Genomic DNA, 21,909 nt, shown 5'->3' with positions numbered 1-21,909 from the left:
ACCAATATCTGGTTGGCTTCAAGAGAATAACTTGAGGAATTTTTTAAAAATAGAGGGATTTTTCAACTCTAATCTCAGAAATTTTGATTCAAGAGGTTTTGAAAGACCATGGAACCAGGTGATTTCTGAGGGCCTTCCTACTACTAAGATTCTATTATGTTACTTTCTCTGACACAGCTTCCAAAGTATCGCCTGTCATTACTAAGCCACGCATGTAACAAGTAGTTGACACTAGACTCAGAGTCAAGGGACAAGAAGCATCGCCCTTGTCTCTGAACACCTGTGTTCTCCCAGCAGGTAACATATCTTTTCTAGTCTCAGTGTATACTTCTTTAAAATAGAAGCAAAATACGGTTGGAAGAGTTCTAAAACTCTTGATCTGGACCTGTGGGCTCCTATTCCACACTCAGAGGGCCTCCACACATCATAGGACTATAACTGCATGGGACCAGTAGGCACATGACCCAGTTCTGGGTATATTCTGAGACACGAGGAAGTCTGTGTGGGAGGGGATCCCTTCCTGATTAAAGAGGCAAAGTTTCATGAGAAGTATTTTTCTTCTTCATGTTTGCCATTTTTGTTCTGACTTGAACATGACACGTGGAGATGAAAAAATGAACAAAAGGAAGCTGTGATCTTTGGAGACACCGCTCAGCTGCCACAACAGTCTTGGACTACCTAGGTGTAATATACATCACATCCACAAAAAGTAAGGTCCTACATGTTCCGACTCTATGAGCAGGGTTTCTATTTGCAGCCAAAAGGAGCCTTCACTGATATAGCACTAAAACTCTTTCTTCAAATGAAATTTCTTGCAAAACCCCAATATATATAAACAACTAAAAGTGGCTATACTGTTTAGAAAAATAGATGGGGTGTTTCCAGAGCCATTCCCTCCTAAATTCCTGCAGAGTTTCCTCCATGGAACCAGAATTGGTCAAAATCATTACTTCTCAAGGTAGAGTCTCCAAGACACAGGGATTCTCAGATTTTCTCCAGACTCAGAGAGTTTTCTGCCAAATTTGTTCTTGTGTTTTCCTTTCTCATTTCTTTGATGTGCTTATTTTATGTTTTTCAAATTTTATCCTAGGAAATGCAGATCCAAGTCATGACCAGTGGCTACTACTCGCGGTTTTGGTGTGTGCATTTGTATTCAGTGTACAGTCATTTGGCAACAAGTGATTTGATTTCAATTGTCATGACCAGAGAAAGGAGAAGAGTGTGATATAACAAAATGACATATTCCTTCAAGGTGCACATCAAAGGATATCTTGGCATGCAAATGAAGGTACATTTGAAGAGAAAAAAAGTCATGGAAGAAGCAAGTACGTATCCAGGATATAAGAGTATGAATGTCTGGAATCAGAATAATCTCCAGTTCCAAGTTCACGGTGTAAACTTTATTAAATTCTAGTAAAGGATCCTCTAGGCTTCGCAGGTGACACCCGTGGAAAAGAATCTGCCTGCCAATGCAGAAGGTACAAGAGATGTGGGTTCGATCCCTGGGTCAGGAAGCTCCCCTGAAATAGGAAATGGCAATCCACTCCCGTATTTTTGCCTGGAAAAGTCCATAGACAGAGGATACTGGGAGGCTACAGACCATGGTCTTGCAAAGAGTCTGATAAGACTCATGCTCACACTAAAACACCCTCTATATTAAGAAACCAATGTTGATAACCTGAATATTGTTAGATACTTTTCTCTGTATTTAATTCATATATTTATTTTAGTGTTATGGATGCCTAATAATTATTAAAATAAAGAGGTAATATCTAAGTGAGTATTTTGGGGTTTGTACATGTTTAAATAACAGTATAATTAAAACAGTGGGAACATGGACTTTCTCCCGCCCTGTTAAAAGGGGTCTTTATATCACTGAAGCTCAGATTCTGGACTACAGGATGTTAAGCCTTAATCCTTTCCAGATGGTCAATTCCATAATTCCATGAACCTTTTCACCTTATGGAATATTAAATACTTTTACCAACAATGTGGTACATGCCCTTGGAGATGTTTTTAAAATAAAAAAAGAGATAAAATTAAATTCACAAATTGCAGTAAAGCATATGTATCCTTCTATTAATATATTCCTTTTCAAAAGTATGTCTTAAGGATGAAGCATCCATGAGCAGGCCTTGGAACAAGCTCTGCCTGCTGCCACCCCTCCCCCATCTCCACCTGGCCCCTTCACTCATCACTCCCAGCAGAAATATCTCTGGACGGAACAAATACAGGTTAAAAATAAGGCCTTAAGAGCCTGCTCCCTCCTCATTTAGGAAATCTGAACCCTTGGGCAATGCCATTCTTACAAAATGTGTTTTCTGATTACTTCCATAAGGCAGAGCATGGTGGACTGACCATGGCGTCTTCAGTTGTGAACAGGATAAAACAATTCTGCTCACCAAGGCCATGGTTTAGCCCCATATTTCAAGCTGAACCAATCGGTGCCCACTGGGCTTTGCTGTTCTAGCATGTACGTTTCATCCGTGCACATGGATCTCCTTCCACCCAGCTTGCGTTGTGGCGACTCCTCCCTCCCTGTAGCTTCTACCTCTGCCCTGCATTTCTTCACCTCTACCCTCCTTGACCCCTCTTTCTTTTTTTCAAATGTCAGCGGAGCTGGATTTCCACCTCCCATACTTCTAAAAGAGGGAAACTATAGAGTTTCTTCCAAGTTTCAAGCAATGTTGTGCACAGCCCTGCAACGTGAAGTTGTTATTTCATGCTTGTTCAGCTCAGTTCAGTTCAGTTCAGTTGCTCAGTCGTGTCCGACTCTTTGCGACCCCATGAATCACAGCATGCCAGGCCTCCCTGTCCATCACCAACGCCCGGAGTTCACTCAGACTCAAGTCCATCGAGTCAGTGATGCCATCCAGCCATCTCATTCTCTGTCGTCCCCTTCTCCTCCTGCTCCCAATCCCTCCCAGCATCAGAGTCTTTTCCAATGAATCAACTTTTCGCATGAGGTGGCCAAAGTACTGCTCAACATGAACTAAATTTAGAGGAGCATGACATTAGAGCTCCAGAGTCTCCTTTTTCACAGGCAGTTTGTTTGGCTATGGTTCACATTGCTTCCCAATCTGTCTTGGCATCTTACGCACTCCATAGGCAACCCAAGTATAGTCACTGTCTATCCTATCTTCTTCCCCCTTTTTGGAATTATTCCAAATTCTCTTCACTCCAACCCAAGCCAAGCCAACCCAAAGATGATGGTCATGAAGAAAATATTTGTGTGCCATTTCTCAGAATAAGAAGTCCTGCTGCCAGTCATTTCCTAATTCCCTCCTCCAAGTGCAGACTGTAGAGAAAATAAAATTGCCAACTGAGAGGGCTGACTTGCCGCTGACAAAACACAATGCCTGCACACGTATCCAGGTCTTATGCAGACATATATGAACAAGTCCAGCCCCACACTCTTTACTCATCCACTAATCTCTTTGCTATCAGATACTTGTTGAGATATTTTAGAATAAAAGTAAACACAAACCTTATTGAGGTCCATCCTAAGAGGTCTAGCTACTCTGCTTTTCAAAAAGCAGCCACAAATCCATTCATTCATCTATTTCTCCAACTATACTCCTGGCCAAGCCCCTTGTGGAAAACACCATTGTTGTCACTCATGGCTCTGCCAGAAATCACAAAGCTCTAGTGAGATCTGGTCCAGCTCTTTCAGAACTGAACCACTTCCTGAAATGCGTTTATATTATATTTTGCATTTTCTAAATGCTAAATGTAGGATAAGGTATAGCTTTTGTGGAGGAGGGGTAAAAATCAGTTGCATTATAATTGATATCTATGAAAAATAATTATCTAAAATTTGTTATTTTTAAAAGCGCTCTCTTCAGTAAGGTGCAAAATAGAATAATTTAAATAAAATTCACATGGTTACATGTCTATCTTTTAACTGATTTTGAGTAAATTACTGCCTTCTGTGACTCTATAGTTATCTATACTTCATAAAATACAGAAGTATTTTTTACTGGAGTATAATTACTTCACAACATTGTTACAGAAGTATTTTCTGAAAGAAGTGCCAGATACTTCTGCAACTCAGAAAAACTGAAAATTATTATAGAAACAGAATTATAGATGTTGATCCAGCATATTTCTAGGCAAATATATCACTGAGCTCCTTAATGACAGTCAAAATCCCACATGATAATAAAAGATGCCAGGATCTCATACGCACATTTCTGTTCCTACACTCTGAAAGCATAATCCAAAATAGAAACTTCAAACCCCGATTCCCTCTAAAATGAAAGCCATTTTCTGCTATAAATGCCCCTCTCCAAACTCTCATGAAGCAAAGAACACAGACAGTTTCATCTAAAATTATCTTCCCTGTCAATGAACTGTCCTTTTTCGTAGAAAAGTTACAGAAGGTTGGAACAGGGTGACAACACAAGAGTTCACAGACTTCTTTTTCACAATGGTGTTGCCAGTTCAATCCTAACTTTTCAAAGCGTCTCTGCCCTGCTGAAAAGCACATTTTGGAAGGGCTGGGGGAGAAGAAAAGATTACATCCCCACACCAGATGTTTAAGTGATGAAGTTCTAACTTGTTCCCACACATACACACACCCGCCCCCCACCACCACCCACAAAAACTCGGAGTACTTCCAAACAATCAGCAGGTAGAAAGTGAAGAGAAAGCGTGGAAACGCAAGGACCAAAAAGTCCCCTACCTCTTCTCTGCTTCACAAAGCTGCTGCTGAGTCCCACACAATCCAGGCGTGTGTGGAGCGGCTGGAAGGAGGCAGCCACTCGGCCTGCCAAGGGTGAGCAGGCCCAGCCTGCGTTCAGAAGCTGCCCCAGTCAGATTTTCCAACTGCAGAATTGCAGCCAAGTCCCTGCCCATGCCTGAAGAATTTCCTGAACAGCATTCCCGTTCTTTTTCTGACTGCTTTGAAACCGTACTCTGTACTTCAATACAGCTTTGTCAGGCCAACTCCCAGCTACTGGGCTGTCTCCAGCTCTCAATGGGAAACACATGTGTCAAGCACAGACGCGCTCCCCTGCCCCAGTGCCCATGCGTCTGCTGGGCTCACACAACCACAAAGGCAAGGGCTTCTAGAGCCAATGCTGATTTCTCAGCCATTCTCCACAGGGCCTCTGCTCTGGGGTGCTAGAAGCGGGAGCTGAGTCTCCTCTTGCTGCCGCTCCATCCCACCCCTTTTCAACTTTCTCCTTCCTCTCACAGTCCCCAGCTGATGACCCGTGTTAGCTGCCCCAACTCTTGCCAGTCCTGATTATAAGCCTATTACAACTGAGAGATGGGAATTCTGATTTGATCTTCCTACCTGCTGTTGTCTCTGTCTTTGCTCAATATTTCAATTGTTGGAAGGGAAACAATATTTTTAGCATTTTCAGACTGGTTCAGTACTTCTGAGTTGTTCCCGCATCCTGATGTGTGCATCTTTTACTGATCTCACTAAAAATAATGCAATTATTTTTCAGGCACTTTTGTGGCTCTCTGCTCTATAAGATGCTGGTCTGAAAATGTAACATTTGCATGCTGGTGTAATAGGTGTTGTGTAATGCAGACTGTGTAATACTTTCTATAAAGAAGTAGAAGGTGAAAAAATTGTACCTTTTATCAGGATGTGTCTTAATTCTCTGCACCTGTGATTATTTCTGGATGGCACTCCATCAATGTCTTAGGTACCTGTCTCCTGGACCCTGTGGTCTACCTTTCCGTAAAACACTAAAGGAAATTTCTAAAGATACGAAGAGGACACCCCTCTTCTCCCACACTGAAAACCCCTTATCTAAAAAGCCAAAGCTAAGTTGTCAACAGTAACATTGTAGAATAAGCTGATTTAAAGAGAAAGCCTCATTTATTCTGAGCTTTTTTTTTTTTCTTTTCTTTTTTGGGGTATGAATATTGTACTTCCAAAATTGTATCCCACTAGCAACTTATTTTGAAGAACTGGCTTGCCAGATTTTTAAAGTGCTGTGTGTTCCTAAGGGGCCGTTGTGAATAATGGATTTGGTGTGATCTGGGGTTTAACATTAAACTGCAATGGGTTCCTTCAGGAGGATTCGACTTTTGCCTTGGGAAGCAGTGTCTGTGGAGGGTGGGGAGGGGAAGGAGCATGTGTACCTCTAAGGTCAGGACACAATTATAGAATCAGAGAACTTCAGAGGAGAAGGGAACCCCAGAGACAATCCAATACAAATTCTATCAACCCTTCATTTTGCAAAGGGAGATGGAGGTCCACATGATGAAATGACTTGTCCAGAGGTGCAAAAGACTCTTAATGTTATAACTGAGGCCAGAAAGTAGATTTGGGTGAATTTTCCATGTGTTATCTCTATTCCAGCATCATTTGGGAAAGGCAGGATCATCTAACCTTCACAAGAGAAGGCTTATAATCTGATGGCCTGGATCTAATCTTAGCTCTGTCTCTTAAGGCTGTGAATCCTGATTAGTTTGCTTGACTTTTCTGGGCCTCAGTTTTCTCATCTGTAAAACGGAGATAACAACAGACTCTACCTCACAGAATTATTAGAATTTGATGAGATAATTCATGCAAACTGTCTATCAGAGTGCATATAAATACATTTTGGTTTACTTTTCCTTTTATTGAATTGAGCAAAAACCAGACTCTTTTTCTCACTGAAAAGCAAAATTGTACTCTCACATTTAGTTTGAGTTCCTAGAATCAACTATTTTATTGGCTAATTAACTTTTCTGCCAACTACCTTTACATAATAGGGGTCTACCACCTTAAGCATAGACAAGCGTCCTAATGCTATATTAGAACATTAGCCAACCACATGACTATGCTTCATTTATTCTCTACACATAACACTGAAGTATTTCCTCAAGATTAACTCACAGGCAAGGTAAACAGTGAAACCAAATTTGCAGTCAGTTATATGATGCTGAACAAAGTGCTATTTGCACAGAACTGGACCTTCTCTCTGAACCTTAAGAGCTCAAGATTACCATTCTAAAAATAGAAGACCATTAACAATTGCAATCCCCATGTTTGGCAATGGGCAATGCTCTAAATTAACAGCAACAACTACAAAATAAAATCCCCTAAGTCAAGGAAGAAATCCTACTGAGGAAATGGTGACGACAAATTCTAAAGTATCAGATTTCTGTCTGGGGTTCTAGAGCCTTTGTTTCGAAAGAAATCATAGCAAGTGGTTCATGAACTTATTAATCATGTTGAGGTGCCCAACTTCTTTCGGGGAAAAAAAGAGGTAGGGTAGTTCTTAATTTTCCAAAGAAGACATACAGATGGCTAACAAACACATGAAAAGATGCTCAACATCACTCATTATCAGAGAAATGCAAATCAAAACCACTATGAGGTACCATTTCACGCCAGTCAGAATGGCTACGATCCAAAAGTCTACAAGTAATAAATGCTGGAGAGGATGTGGAGAAAAGGGAACCCTCTTACACTGTTGGTGGGAATGCAAACTAGGACAGCCACTATGGAGAACAGTGCGGAGATTCCTTAAAAAACTGGAAATAGAACTGCCTTATGATCCAGCAATCCCACTGCTGGGCATACACACTGAAAAAACCAGAAGGGAAAGAGACATGTGTACCCCAATGTTCATCACAGCACTGTTTATAATAGCCAGGACATGGAAGCAACCTAGATGTCCATCAGCAGATGAATGGATAAGAAAGCTATGGTACATATACACAACGGAGTATTACTCAGCCATTAAAAAGAATACATTTGAATCAGTTCTAATGAGGCAGATGCAACTGGAGCCCATTATACAGAGTGAAGTAAGCCAGAAAGAAAAACACCAATACAGTATACTAACGCATATATACAGAATTTAGAAAGATGGTAATGATAACCCTGTATACGAGACAGCAAAAGAGACACTGATGTATAGAACAGTCTTTTAGACTCTGTGGGAGAGGGAGAGGGTGAGATGATTTGGGAGAATGGCATTGAAATATGTATAATATCATATATGAAACAAGTCGCCAGTCCAGGTTTGATGCACGATACTGGATGCTTGGGACTGGTGCACTGGGACGACCCAGAGGGATGGTATGGGGAGGGAGGAGGGAGGAGGGAGAAGGGTTCAGGATGGGGAACACGTGTATGCTTGTGGCGGATTCATTTCGATATATGGCAGAACCAATACAATATTGTAAAGTTTAAAAATAAAATTAAAAATTAAAAAAATAAAGAAAGAAAGAAAAAACATGTTAAAAAATAAAATAAAATAAAACAATGGCAAAACAAAAGCAAAAATCATAAAACAACTGGAAAAATCAAGGTCAGACTTTATACAAAGGCAGTTAATGATGATTTAATCAAAAGGATGTGGCTTTGAGACATGCAATGTCTCTCCACAGACTAACTACCTGGCTCCTTTCAACTTGTCTATTTGAAGAGGGATAACTCACTGAAACACCATTCATTACTACTAGCTGGAAACTTCTAAAAAGTTACTTACTTCTTCTAATGTTAAGAAAAATATCCAAAACTTGAATTATCAGACCAGCAAGTGGTCACATTCTGTCAAACTCATATGTGGCAATTGTTTAACATGCCCTCTTAATTATTTAACGGAAATGTGCTTTGTTTGATACGTTGCTGACAACTGAATAAAGATCCCAAACATCACCTGAAGGGAGCTTTTAAAATAACTAGAGCTAGGAGCCCCAAATCAAATAGATTTTGATTCTGTGGGAATGGGATAGGGACCAGGTAATAGTATTTTATTTTGAGCTCCACACCACCCACAAAACGATTTGGCCAAAATTAAAATGACTTTAGTATGAGCCAGACCTAAGAATCACTAAGTTACAGTGATAGCCTAACTTTTCCATCATAAGCCTAATTGTGTCACTCTGTGTGCTCAGATTCTTACATGGCTTGCCATGGCTTGAAAGGGAAAAATGGCCCCCATCACTAAGACTTGAAAGGCCTGGCTTGATCTGGTCCCTTGTCTACATCTTCAGTCTCATCTGCTGTCAGTCTCCCTCTTCTTCCAGCGCTTCAAAGAAATCACATATCTTTCTACTTGAAAATCTTAAAAAAAAAAAAAAAAAAGCTACTCTCTCCTGAAAATACAGCTCCACTCTTATGTTTTCTTCTACTTAACTACTAATTCAATCTTTAAACTCATATTCTGTTATCACTTTCTCTAGGATTCAGGTATCTGAACTCCAGAACTAAAAATCCCCTGTTATATACATCCCCAAACTTGCACGCATAGATGTGATTATGTATTTATTTGTATTTTTGTTTGAATCATGTTAATCTTTCCTGCTAAAAACTAAATATTCTCCTTCAGGCCTGAAATTAGCCTTGCTTTCTCCCTACTGTATCCTAGTTCTGTGCATACTGCAAAGATTTTAGGAAGTGTACAATAGATATTTTCAAGTAAGTGAATGCAGTTTTTTAATCCAAGTCAGGAATATGCATCTAACTTCATTGTTTTTTTAATCTCAAATTTTCAAACTTCATTTAATTCTTCTGACATGTTAAATTATTATATTATATTGTACTCAGAATACTGAGTTTTTCTATAAGGTGTAAATATTTTTGAAAGCTAATAAACCATCCACATGTTTAGTTAAAAGACTGAGAAATTATCAAGTCAAGTGCCTGACAAAGCCCTTAAGGCCTCAGGTACAGGTACTGTTACTAAGCCCAAGTTTGTACTGCTTGCTAAATTATGGGCCAATAAAGGAAGAGATGAAGTATTAGGGAAATGAACACTGACTTTATTCAGAAAGCCAGCATACCAAGAAGATGGTGGACTAGTGTCCCAGAAAACCATCTTACCAAGAAAGTTGCGATACACATACAAAATGGAATATTACTCAGCCATAAAAAGGAACACATTTGACTCAGTTCTAATAAGATAGATAAACCTAAAACCAATTATACAGAGTGAAGTAAGCCAGAAAGAGAGAAGCGAGTATTGTGTACAGGATATAGAAAGATGGCACCGATGAGCCTATCTGCAGGGCAGCAGTGGAGATGCAGACAGAGAGAGAACAGGCTTGCACACACAGCAGGGGAAGGAGAGGGTGGGAGGAATTGAGAGCGCAGCATGGAAACACATACATTCCCATATGAAAAATTAGACAGCCAGTACAAATTTGCTGTATGGTGCAAGAAACTCAAAACCGGTCCTCTGTGACAACTTAGAGGGGTGGGATGGGTGGGAGGGAGGGAGGTTTCAAGAGGAAGGGACATAACATATACCTCTGGCTGATTCATGTTGATATATGGCAGAACCCAACACAACACTGTAAAGCAATTATCCTCCAATTAAAAATAATTTTAAAAAAGAAATAGAATGTACTCCGGAGCGGGGGAGGGGATGTAGAATTCAAACTTCTTTGACATTAAAAAGGAAGGGGGTATGGCTGGATGTTGCAAACTTTTTGGTGGCAGAATCCCTTGTGTTTGCTGCTGTCCTCTTAGGTCTGGTCACATTATTCCTCCAAACCTCCTACAAGACAAAGGTTATGCCCTGTCCTACAACTTTCTGTCTCTACTGTAATGGAAAAATAGAAAGATGGCACCAATGAGCCTATCTGCAGGGCAGCAGTGGAGATGCAGACAGAGAGAACAGGCTTGCACACACAGCAGGGGAAGGAGAGGGTGGGAGGAATTGAGAGCGCAGCATGGAAACACATACATTCCCATATGAAAAATTAGACAGCCAGTACAAATTTGCTGTATGGTGCAGGAAATTTTGTATGTGTACCTTTAAAGGTCAGAGCCTCGAAAATGGGCTCTTCTGTGTATTATAGGCTTTAGGCAACATTCTTCTACAAAGGCACAAAGCCAGCATGACTAGGCACAGGCAACAGAGCACAAGTGCCAAGTCACTCAGTCATGTCCGACTCTGTGAGACCCCACAGCCTGTAGCCCACCAGGTTCCTCTGAACATGGGATTCTCCAGGCAAGAATACTAGAGTGGGTTGCCATTTCCTTCTCCAACAGAGCACAAGAGTTACAGCTAAATGAATATATACAATATGCAGTCAGGTTTGGTCTTCTCTGTTACAGTAGCATGCTTATGATTATTGAGTAGAGGATCTGCTGTGCCAGTTACTTGAGAGGCAGGCTGAGTGGAGATAAAGTCATATAGAGGCACAAAGTACTTAAGGCACAAGTGAGAAGGGAGGCATTGGCCAGGACCCTTTTGGTTACAGCAGTCAAATCAGCCTTATGAAAAAAGCTGAGGTTCCTAAATCATACTACTCTAATCAAGTGGATCTTAAGCTGGGATGGAATGTAGCAGTTAAAATATAACCAAGGCTCTATCTTCTTGTCTGGACTTCATTCTCAGTTTTGCTTGCTCCACTGGGCAATAAGATGTCCACAGGTGGTCCCAAGCTCATCGTCACAGGGCAAATAAAAGATATTTTTCAGAAAGGATGTTAGGTATGCCAGGTTGAGCCACAAGGTTATCCCTGAACAAACCCCTATGACCAGGGGTATGAGACCTGGGTTCAATCCCTGGGTTGGGAAGATCCCCTGGAGGACGGCATCGCAATCCACTCCTGTATTCTTGCCTGGAGCACCCCCATGGACAGAGGAGGGTGGGCTACAGTCCATTTGGTCGCAAAGAGTGGGACACAACTGAGTGACTAAGCACAGGACAGCACATGAGACTCTGTGTGGTCCATATTCGGCTCATGTGACAACCCTGGCAACTAAAGGGAAGGAATCAGCTCCATCGCCAACATATGAAAAAGTAAGCTAGTTGGGAAAGTCAGGAAGCTCCCCTGAAGGGAATGGCTGATCACTCCAGTATTCCTTTCTGAAGAATTCCATGGACAGAAGAGCCTGGAGGGCTACAGTCCACAATGGCACCCCACTCCAGTACTCTTGCCTGGAAAATCCCATGGACTGAGGAGCCTGGTAGGCTGCAGTCCATGAGGTCGCTAGGAGTCAGACACGACTGAGCGACTTCACTTTGACTTTTCACTTTCATGCATTGGAGGAGGAAATGGCAACCCACTCCAGTGTTCTTGCCTGGAGAATCCCAGGGACGGGGGAGCCTGGTGGGCTGCTGTCTATGGGGTCGCACAGAGTCGGACACGACTGAAGCGACTTAGCAGCAGCAGACATGACTGAACAACTACCACTTCCACTTTCACAGCAGTCAAACAAAAGTCTGGTGTGAACTATAATGATATGGCACTAAGACATATTCATAATCTTGCCAAGGGAAGCTTCTTTAAGAAATATCAAGAGGCAATATTTTAACCAAAGGACAGAAAAAGTATTTTCTAGGTACAAGCCCAAAGCAGCTGAATTAGAGTTAAACTAATGGCAGACAATTAGAACAGTAACATTATGCCAGCCTTTCATTTATGGGTTCACTTCACAGATAATACCTAATGGGAAATGATACTCACTCTGCTTTGGCTCTTCAAAACAGGCAGAGCAAATGCAATCCTGCTTTTCAATGGTCAAGGGCAAAATTATCTGGTTGACTTTGAAGAGAGTTTTTTTTCATGGAGGGAATCTGGACCAGAAAGTTTGGCTCGGAGACAAATCAGTGACCCACAGTGTTCAGAATATCTCCACTGGCAAGAGATAATGTCTAAGCTGAAGTCATTTTCTGTTTTGGAAATTCAAATGTATAGTACACAACGAAGGATTCTCAAGCTAATCATTACTCTGAAGAGGAATTGACACATTTGGTAATTTAATGTGATGAGTAACGAAACACATTAAAATAAATATTTTCTAAAGAAGTTAATTATACAGTGAAAAGCAAATACCGGTATAGATGGTTCCATTCATTCTTTCATTTTAAGCACAAAACATTGATCAAGTCTTTCAAATTTTATTTTGGTCCACAATTTCTCATTGTATTACAGCTTGCTGAAAGTAAAACTCTTGAAATATCACATTTTTATTTGAAAATAAAATTTATGGATCAATAAAAATGGGCCTGATGCCATGATAGGCATTTAATGCTACGCAGAAATAAATAAAACCTGTACTTGAAAAAATGAGAGCATCACTCATCTTTATTTTTACAGTCACATCAGCGCTCAACGATACAAAACATAACACTAGATTCAGGCATCCCAAACTAATTATAAGCTTCTGAATGACTATTTCTGCTTCAAAGCAAAGGCCAAGCCTCAAAATTCAACCCCCCAAACCAGCACATGTACACCAAAAAAAAAAAAAACACACAAAAAACACCAAAAACCAAAAACTGCCAAGGAAAGAAAATATATTTCAAGTCATTTCCTCTTTAAAAGGAGTTCATTCAGGTATGTGAGAGAGACATAATTGAGCAAATCCACCAGTACCATGAGTGAGTGAAACTCACTCAGCCATGTCCAACTCTTTGCAACCCTATGGATTATACAATCCATGGAATTCTCTAGGCCAAAATACTGGAGTGGGTGGCCTTTCCCTTCTCCAGGGGATCTTCCCAACCCAGGAATCAAACCCAGGTCTCCCGCATTGCAGGTGGATTCTTTATCATCTGAGCCACATGGTGTATGGCATATAATAGTTGCTTAGTAAACATTTAGCATTTTATTAATAATGAACAGTGCTGTTAATAAGAAATATTTCATCATTGCCAACCAAACAGAAGCTGAGGAAGTTTATCACCAATGAACCTGCCTTATAAGAAATATTGGAGGTTTCTAGTTGAAATGAAAGAAGCCTACTTAATATTAAAAATTAAAAGAACTGCCTTATGATCCAGCAATCCCACTGCTGGGCATACACACTGAGGAAACCAGAAGAGAAAGAGACACGTGTACCCCCAATGTTCATCGCAGCACTGTTTATAATAGCCAGGACATGGAAGCAACCTAGATGTCCATCAGCAGATGAATGGATAAGAAAGCTGTGGTACATATACACAATGGAGTATTACTCAGCCATTAAAAAGAATACATTTGAATCAGTTCTAATGAGGTGGATGAAACTGGAGCCCATTACACAGAGTGAAGTAAGCCAGAAAGAAAAACACCAATACAGTATACTAACGCATATATATGGAATTTAGAAAGATGGTAACAATAACCCTGTGTACGAGACAGCAAAAGAGACACTGATGTATAGAACAGTCTTATGGACTCTGTGGGAGAGAGAGAGGGTGGGAAGATTTGGGAGAATGGCATTGAAACATGTAAAATATCATGTATGAAACGAGATGCCAATCCAGGTTTGATGCACGATACTGGATGCGTGGGGCTAGTGCACTGGGATGACCCAGAGGGATGGTATGGGGAGGGAGGAGGGATCAGGATGGGGAACACATCGAGTCTGTGGTGGATTCATTTTGATATTTGGCAAAACTAATACAATTATGTAAAGTTTAAAAATAAAATTAAAAAAAAAGTATAAAAATTACTGGTAAAGATAAATATACAGTCAAATTCAGAATACTTTAATACTGAAATGGTGGTACATAAATACTTTTAACTATGGTTTCAAAGTTAAAATACAAATACATTAAAAACTACAACTACAATAATTTGTTAATGGATAAACAATATTGAAAACGTAAAGTATGACATAAAAACAATGAATTGGGGAAGAGAAAAGTAAATGTGTAGAGTGATTTTGTGTGCAATTAAAGTTAAGTAGTTATCAGCTTAAAATAGAGTTGTGCAATTGTAAGATGTTTTATGTAACCTTCCCGATAACAACAAAATGAAAAATATGAAGGACTCCAGGCTGAAAATGAAAGGATGTGAAAAGATCAGATCAGATCAGATCAGTCGCTCAGTCGTGTCCGACTCTTTGCGACCCCATGAATCGCAGCACGCCAGGCCTCCCTGTCCATCACCAACTCCCGGAGTTCACTCAGACTCACGTCCATCGAGTCAGTGATGCCATCCAGCCATCTTATCCTCTGTCGTCGCCTTCTCCTCCTGCCCCCAAACCCTCCCAGCATCAGAGTCTTTTCTAATGAGTCAACTCTTTGCATGAGTGGCCAAAGTACTGGAGTTTCAGCTTTAGCATCATTCCTTCCAAAAGATAGTCGATGCAAATGGTAATCAAAAGACAGCTGAAGCAACTATACTCATATCAGACAAAATGGACTTTCAGTCAAAATCCATGACAGGAGACAAAAAGGTCATTGCATAATGATAAACAGGACTGTTCATCAACAGGATATAACAGTTGTAAGTATCTATACTCATCATTGGAATATGTAAATATATAGAGCTGTTATTAACACAACTCAAACGAGAAATAGGCAGCACTATAATACTAGGGGGCTTCAATAACCCACTTTCAACAATGACTAAATACCCCAGACCAAAAAAAAAAAAAAAGATTCAGCAAAAAAAAAAAAAGAAAGAAAACAGTTTTGAAAAACATTACAGACCAAATGACCCTAACAGACATATCGAGAACATTCCATACAAGAGTATCGGAATACATATATTTCTCATGTGTACACAGCACAGTGTCAGGGTAAGTCAGATATTGGGCCACAAAACAAGTCTTAGCAAATTTAAGAACACTGAAATCATACAAAGGATTTTTTTTTTTCTGAGCACAATGTTATGAAACTAAAAATCAATAATAGGAAAAAAGCTGAAAAATTCACTAATATTCTTTAACAACCAATGGGTCAAAAAAGGAAACAAAAGGGAAATCAAAAAGCACTTTAAGATAAACAACAATGAAACGACACACTGAAACTTATGGAATGTGGCAAGGCAGTTCTAAGAGGAAAATTTACAGTGATAAAGGGAAAAAAATCTGAAGTAAACAACCTAACTTTATACCCAAGTTACTAGAAAAAGAACAAACTAAGCCTAAAGTTAATAGAAGAAGGTAAATAATAATGATCAGAAAAGAAATAAAGGAAAGAGAGAGCAAAAAAACCCAGAAAAGAACAACAAATTCAGAGTTTCTGTTTATGATAAACACAATTGACAAATGCATTGCTACACTAACAAAGGAAAAAAAAGAGACACAAATAAATAAAATTATAAACCAAAGAGGATACAACTTATACCACAGATATGCAAAGGATCAAAGGAGACTACTATGAATAATTATATGCCAAAAAATTTGACAGCCTAGAAGAGATAAATAATTCCTGGAAAGATACAATCTACAAAGACTGAATCATGAAGAAAGAAAATTTGAACAAAATAATTACTAGTAAGAAGACTGAAGCAAGAAATCAAAAACCTTGAACAAAGGAAAGTCCAGGACCAGATGACTTCAGGAGTGAATTCTACCAAGCAGTCAGAGAAGAATGAATGTCAGTCCTTTCCAAACAATTGAAGAGGAGGAAACAATTCCAAATGCATTTTACAAAGCTAGCATATCAAAAACAAATAAGGACACTACAGGAAAATTACAGCCCAATATCCCTGACAATGGCTTCCCAGATGGCGCTAGTGGTAAAAGAACCCACCTGCCAATGCAGTAGACATAAGAGACACAGTTTTGACCCCTAGGTTGGGAAGATCCCCTGGAGGAGGACATGGCAACCCACTCCCGTATTCTTGCCAGAGAATTCCATGGACAAAGGATCCAAAGGGCTATATTCCATAGGGTTGCAAAGAGTCAGGCACGACTCAAGATTTGGGAGAATGGCATTGAAACATGTAAAATATCATGTATAAAACGAGATGCCAGTCCAGGTTCAATGCACGATACTGGATGCGTGGGGCTAGTGCACTGGGACGACCCAGAGGGATGGTATGGGGAGGGAGGAGGGAGGAGGGCTCAGGATGGGGAACACATGTATACCCGTGGCAGATTCATTTTGATATTTGGCAAAACTAATACAATTATGTAAAGTTTAAAAATAAAATGAAAAAAAAAAAGAACTTAGCACACACACACGCATCACTGAAAAACACAGATGTGAAAATTCTCAACAAAACACTAGCAAACTGATTTTAAGAGCGCATCAAAAGGATCATACATCAGGATCAAGAAGAATTCATCTCTGGGATGCAATACTTTCACATATGCAAATAAATGAAAGTTATGCACCACTTTCACATAAAGAAGGGCAAAAAGCATGTAAGAATCTCAACAGATACAGGAAAAAAGCATCTGATGAAAATCTAACATGTTTTTGTGATCAAAACTCCCAACAAACTAGGTAGAGGAGAAGGGATATAAAGGACCTACCTCCACTTAATAAAGACCATATAAGACAAATCTTCAGGAAGCATCACACTCAACAGTGAAATAGATCGGGCATAAGTCATAGATGCTCACTCCACTTCAACGTATCACTGGAAGTCCTAGTCAGAGCAATCAAGCAAGAAAGACAACCAAAAAGCATACAGATTGGAAAGAAAGATGTTAAATAGTTTCTGAATACAGGTAGTGTGATTCTATATACAGAAAACTCTAAAGAGTTTACCAAAAATTCAGTTAAACTGCAGTATACAAAAATCAGTATATTAAGATCGATTGCATTTACAATACTCTAAAAATTTCAGGATATGACTCATTGTATCATTTCTTCACTGACTTGGGTGATTTCTGCTGGAAATCACTTTCTGAAATGCAACTATTGTTCCACGATGCATTGTCTGGTTATCTACTTCTCGCCTTACTTCTCTTAAGCAATCAGGAGGTCCTTTTTTAGAACCTGTGTACATGTTAGTAAAAGCTAAATGGAAATAGATAAAGCTATTACAAAATTAAAACATAGGTCCCAAAACAAAATATTACCATTCTAAGTTAAACTTTAACCCTGCCCTTAACAGAGCAAGAACTTATTGACTATCTGCTGGAATGGATGGGAGTAGAGCACCTCAGTGATTTCAGTGGATCACAGGGTTCAGTGGCAAGGCAATTTTCCCCAATGTTTCCATCTTGATCAGCTTCAAGAGTCTTTTAATATCCTGATCCTCATTCTCCTGTAATTAGCGGAAACTGTTAGAACTAACAGACTCTGCCTGAGCTGGCTGAACTATATTATTATCCTATCCTAAAGCAGAATATGGATTGTTGTTCATAGAAATAGACTTCATATAAAACGTACTTAGTGGCTGTAGCAACATCCTTTACTGCTCACTCCCCAAATCAGGAAGCAGGGAGAATCATAACTATTAAATGGATGAGTACAGAAATGCAAAAGTCAGCAAAAAAAGACAGATTGATTACCTGACACGTATATTCAATTCTAACTAAAATATGTTGGCACATCTAATAGAAAGAATGGAACATCTAAAACGTCTTCCATTGATGCAAAAGATGAAAATCACAGAAAGGGAAAAAGTGGGCAAAATTCACTCAGGCATTGCAAGAGGGAGTTTTAACCTTGGACTCTACTTAAGCAGCTGTTCCATGCAAGGAACAGAGAGAGATACAGTAGATACAACAGATGGGGTTCATTACTCTCAAGGCATTTATGCCCTTCACTGGGAAAACTTTGAGTATCTATGGTATCACTGACAGGACAGTTGGGCTGACTTAGCTTGATTCTCTTAAATTCTTTTTATCAAACTTTTTGTTTGAATTTTAAGTACATTATCTTTTTCATTGCTTGTGTGCTAAGCTGCTTCAGTCCTGTCCAACTATTTGCGATGCTATGGATAGTAGCCTGCCAGGTTCCTCTGTCCATGGCATTCTTCAGGCAAGAATACTGGAGTGGGTTGCCATGCTCTCCTCCAGGTGATTGCCCCAAACCGGGAACGGAACCCAAGTCCCTTATGTCTCCTGCGTTGGCATGTGTACACGCTAAGTCACTTCAGTCATGCCTGACTCTATCCAACCCTACGGACTATAGCCTGGCAGGCTCCTCTGTCCATAGGATTCTCCAGGCAAGAATACTGGAGTGGGGTACCATGCTTTCTCCCTACATTGGCAGGCAGGTTCTTTACCACTGGTGCCACCTGGGAAGCCCCACCTTTCTCATCTGCTGTTAATGCTGTTGTTCAGTCTCTCAGTCGTCTCTCTTTGTGACCCCATGGACTGCAGCATATCAGAGTTCCCTGTCCTTCACGATATCCCAGAGTTTGGTCAAACTTAAGCCCATTGAGTCAGTGATACCATCCAACAATCTCATCCTCTGCCATCCCCTTCTCCTCCTGCCTTTAATTTTTCCCAGCATCAGGGTCTTTTCTAATGAGTCAGCTCTCCGCATCAGGTGCCCAGAGTATTGGAGTTTCAGCTTCAACATCAGTTCTTCCAATGAATATTCAGGACTGAGTTCCTTTTGGATTGACTGGTTAAATCTCCTTGCAGTCCAAGGGACTCTCAAAAAAAAAAAAAAAAAAAACCAAAGTTAAAAAGTATCATTCTTTGGTGCTCAATTTTCTTTATGGTCCAACTCTCACATCCATACATTACTACTGGAAAAACCACAGATTTGACTATATGGATCTTTTCAGCAAAGTAATGCCTCTGCTTTTAATGTGTTGTTTAGGTTTATCATAGCTTTTCTTCCAAGGAGCAAGCACCTTTTACTTTCATGTCTGCAGCCACCGTCTGTAGTGATATTGGAGCACAAGAAAATAAAAAGTCTGTCATTGTTTCCATTGTTTCCCCATCTATTTGCCATGAAGTGATGGCATGATCTCAGTTTTCTAAATGTTGAGTTTTAAGTCAGTTTTTTCACTCTCCTCTTTGACCTCCATCAAGTCTCTTTAGTTCCTCTTTGCTTTCTGCCATAAGGGTGGTGTCATCTGCATATCTGAGGTTATTGATATTTCTCCCAGAAATCTTGATTCCAGCTTGTGCTTTATCCAGCTCAGCATTCCGCATGATGTACTCTGCATATAAGTTAAATAAGCAGGGACAACATATATCCTTAATATATTCCTTTCCTAATTTTAAACTACTCCATTGTTCTATGTCCAGTTCTAACTGCTGCTTCATGACCTGCATACAGGTTTCTCAGGAGGCAGGTAAGGTGGTCTAGTATTCGATCTCTTTAAGAATGTTCCACAGTTTGTTGAGATCCACACAGTCAAAGGCTTTAGCTTAGTCAGTGAAGTAGAAGTAGATGTTTATCTGGAATTCTTTTGCTTTTCCTGTGATCCAGCAGATGTTGGCAATTTGATCATTAGGTTCCTTCTTTGGTATGTAGATCTTCCTAAAGAGAGAGTAGATGTAGCTACCTCTATCCACCCAACACTTTTTTGTCACTCTAAATTAAAAAACAAAAACCCAAAAAACTTATGTCTCTAATGTAGACATGGATCTCTTGAGGTTAGTTAGTGTGAGTCTGCCATTGAGATATAAAACCTCTCTTGCTGAGCTGATATAATCGCTTTTGTAGACTGACATGATGAAAGACTCTAGGGAAGGAAACTTGCCCATGAATAATCACAATGACACCTATAAATTTCCAGACCTGGGGTGCAGAATAATACATTAGCAAGGGTTTATATCTAGAAGAATGGGTCAATCCTTTTACCACTCCATTTAACACATTTATAAGAGATCGTGTGAGCTAAGCTACTTCATTTAATCCTCTCTCAATAAGATATTATTTCACATCAATATTTTATTTTAAAGAAACTGAGATTCTATTATTATATGAGCTCCAGCAGCACTGAAGTTCAATGTAAAGGGTGAAGTCAAACTCAAGCTTGTAGTAAAATAATCAATATCAATAAAATCTCCACTTTTTAGGAGCCTGAGTCAAAATATAAAACATCTCTACATTGAATAAATGTATTGGGAATTCTGGAGATATTTTTGGAGTTCACTGTATTTCAAGACTTCACGTGAGTACTTTACTTGATTTTGAAATTGTGGCCTTTTAGTGTTAAGGCAGGAACTTGAAGGTATTCTTTATATTCAAGTATGGAAAGTTAAATGAGGGGAAAATTTTGAACTTGCCATCATGTTTGTGATTTGCATGGGTTAGCATGTCTTTGCTCTGTGTTGCAACTTGACAGATTAAGATCATTATCCTGGTGCTGTTACCTCTCAGCCAGGAAAGCATACTTAAAGTCTCTTATCCTTGAGTGTATGTATATAAAAGGGTAGAAACAGCAGCCATCTCACAAGACTGCACAAGGGTTAACACAACAATCTCAATAAAAGTAGTTTTAACATATACAACAGTAGCTAACATTTGCTGAGTGCTTACTAAACTCTTAGGTAGTAACTGCTCAAATATCACCAGACATTACTCAATTCTGCACAAAAAGGATTATTTTTTTTTAGTCATCCTATGTAAAAACATTGAGAACATCTGCATTATTTGGTAGCAAAAGTCTACTGCCAGTGTGAACCAGCCTACCATTATTTTCACTATTAATAATTTCCTAGTGACTAAATTATTGCAATTCTATTTCATTATGACATACTGGTTACATTTATATTCTTAAGCTCATTTTTATAGCTATATGTAACAGAACAGTGTCATTCTAGTTTACATTAAGTAAGAAGGTAAATGTATAAAATAAGTAGCTAGTGGGAATCTGCTGTATAGCACAGGGAGCTCAGCTCGTTGCTGTGATGTTCTAGAGGGATGGGATGAAGGGTGAGAGGAAGGCTTAAAAGATAGGGGATATATGTATACTGATAGCTGATTCACTTTGTTGTATAGCAGAAACTAACACAACATTGTAAAGCAGTTATAGTCCAATAAAGATTTTTTAAAAATAAGGTAATAGAAGAAGTGAAGTGAAAGTCACTCGGTCGTGTCTGACTCTTCTATATAGTCATGGAATTCTCCAGGTCAGAACACTGGAGTGGGTAGCCTTTCCCTTCTCCAGGGGATCTTACCAACCCAGGGATCGAACCCAGGTCCCAAACCTAGGTCTCAAACCCAGGTCTCCCATGTTGCAGGCGGGTTCTTTAGGTAAAGAGCCACCAGGGAAGCCCAAGAAAGTAATATCCAATACCTATTCTTCTGCGTGTGTTCAGTCACTCGGTTGTGTCCGACTCTTGGACTGTTTGGACTGTAACCCACTAGACTCCTCTGTCCATAGGATTTTTCAGGCAAGAATACTGGAGTA

The 21,909-nt window shown here is 39.7% G+C and overlaps 1 protein-coding gene across 19 annotated transcripts in view; it reads right to left on the bottom strand.

The window, feature by feature from the left end:
* SGCD (sarcoglycan delta) overlaps window positions 1-21,909 on the bottom strand; it is a 695,743-nt gene that overhangs the window by 436,573 nt on the left and 237,261 nt on the right. For 2 of the 19 annotated variants that reach the window (XR_015167841.1, XM_086412608.1), the window contains exon 1: window positions 4,685-4,963. The exons of 15 other annotated variants lie outside the window; for them this stretch is intronic. The gene's annotated coding sequence lies outside the window, so the exon portion shown is untranslated. Of the gene's footprint in view, window positions 1-4,684; window positions 5,024-21,909 lie in introns of those variants that run through there. 2 more of the 19 variants (XM_086412614.1, XM_086412600.1) reach the window with 2 other exon arrangements.

The sequence above is a fragment of the Bos grunniens genome, chromosome 7 (assembly GCF_055505025.1).
Source record: "Bos grunniens cultivar Pamir isolate PY7600 chromosome 7, Bosgru_T2T1.0, whole genome shotgun sequence".
In the NCBI taxonomy this organism is placed as follows: Eukaryota; Metazoa; Chordata; class Mammalia; order Artiodactyla; family Bovidae; genus Bos; species Bos grunniens.
This window is presented reverse-complemented; position numbering and strand designations above follow the sequence as displayed.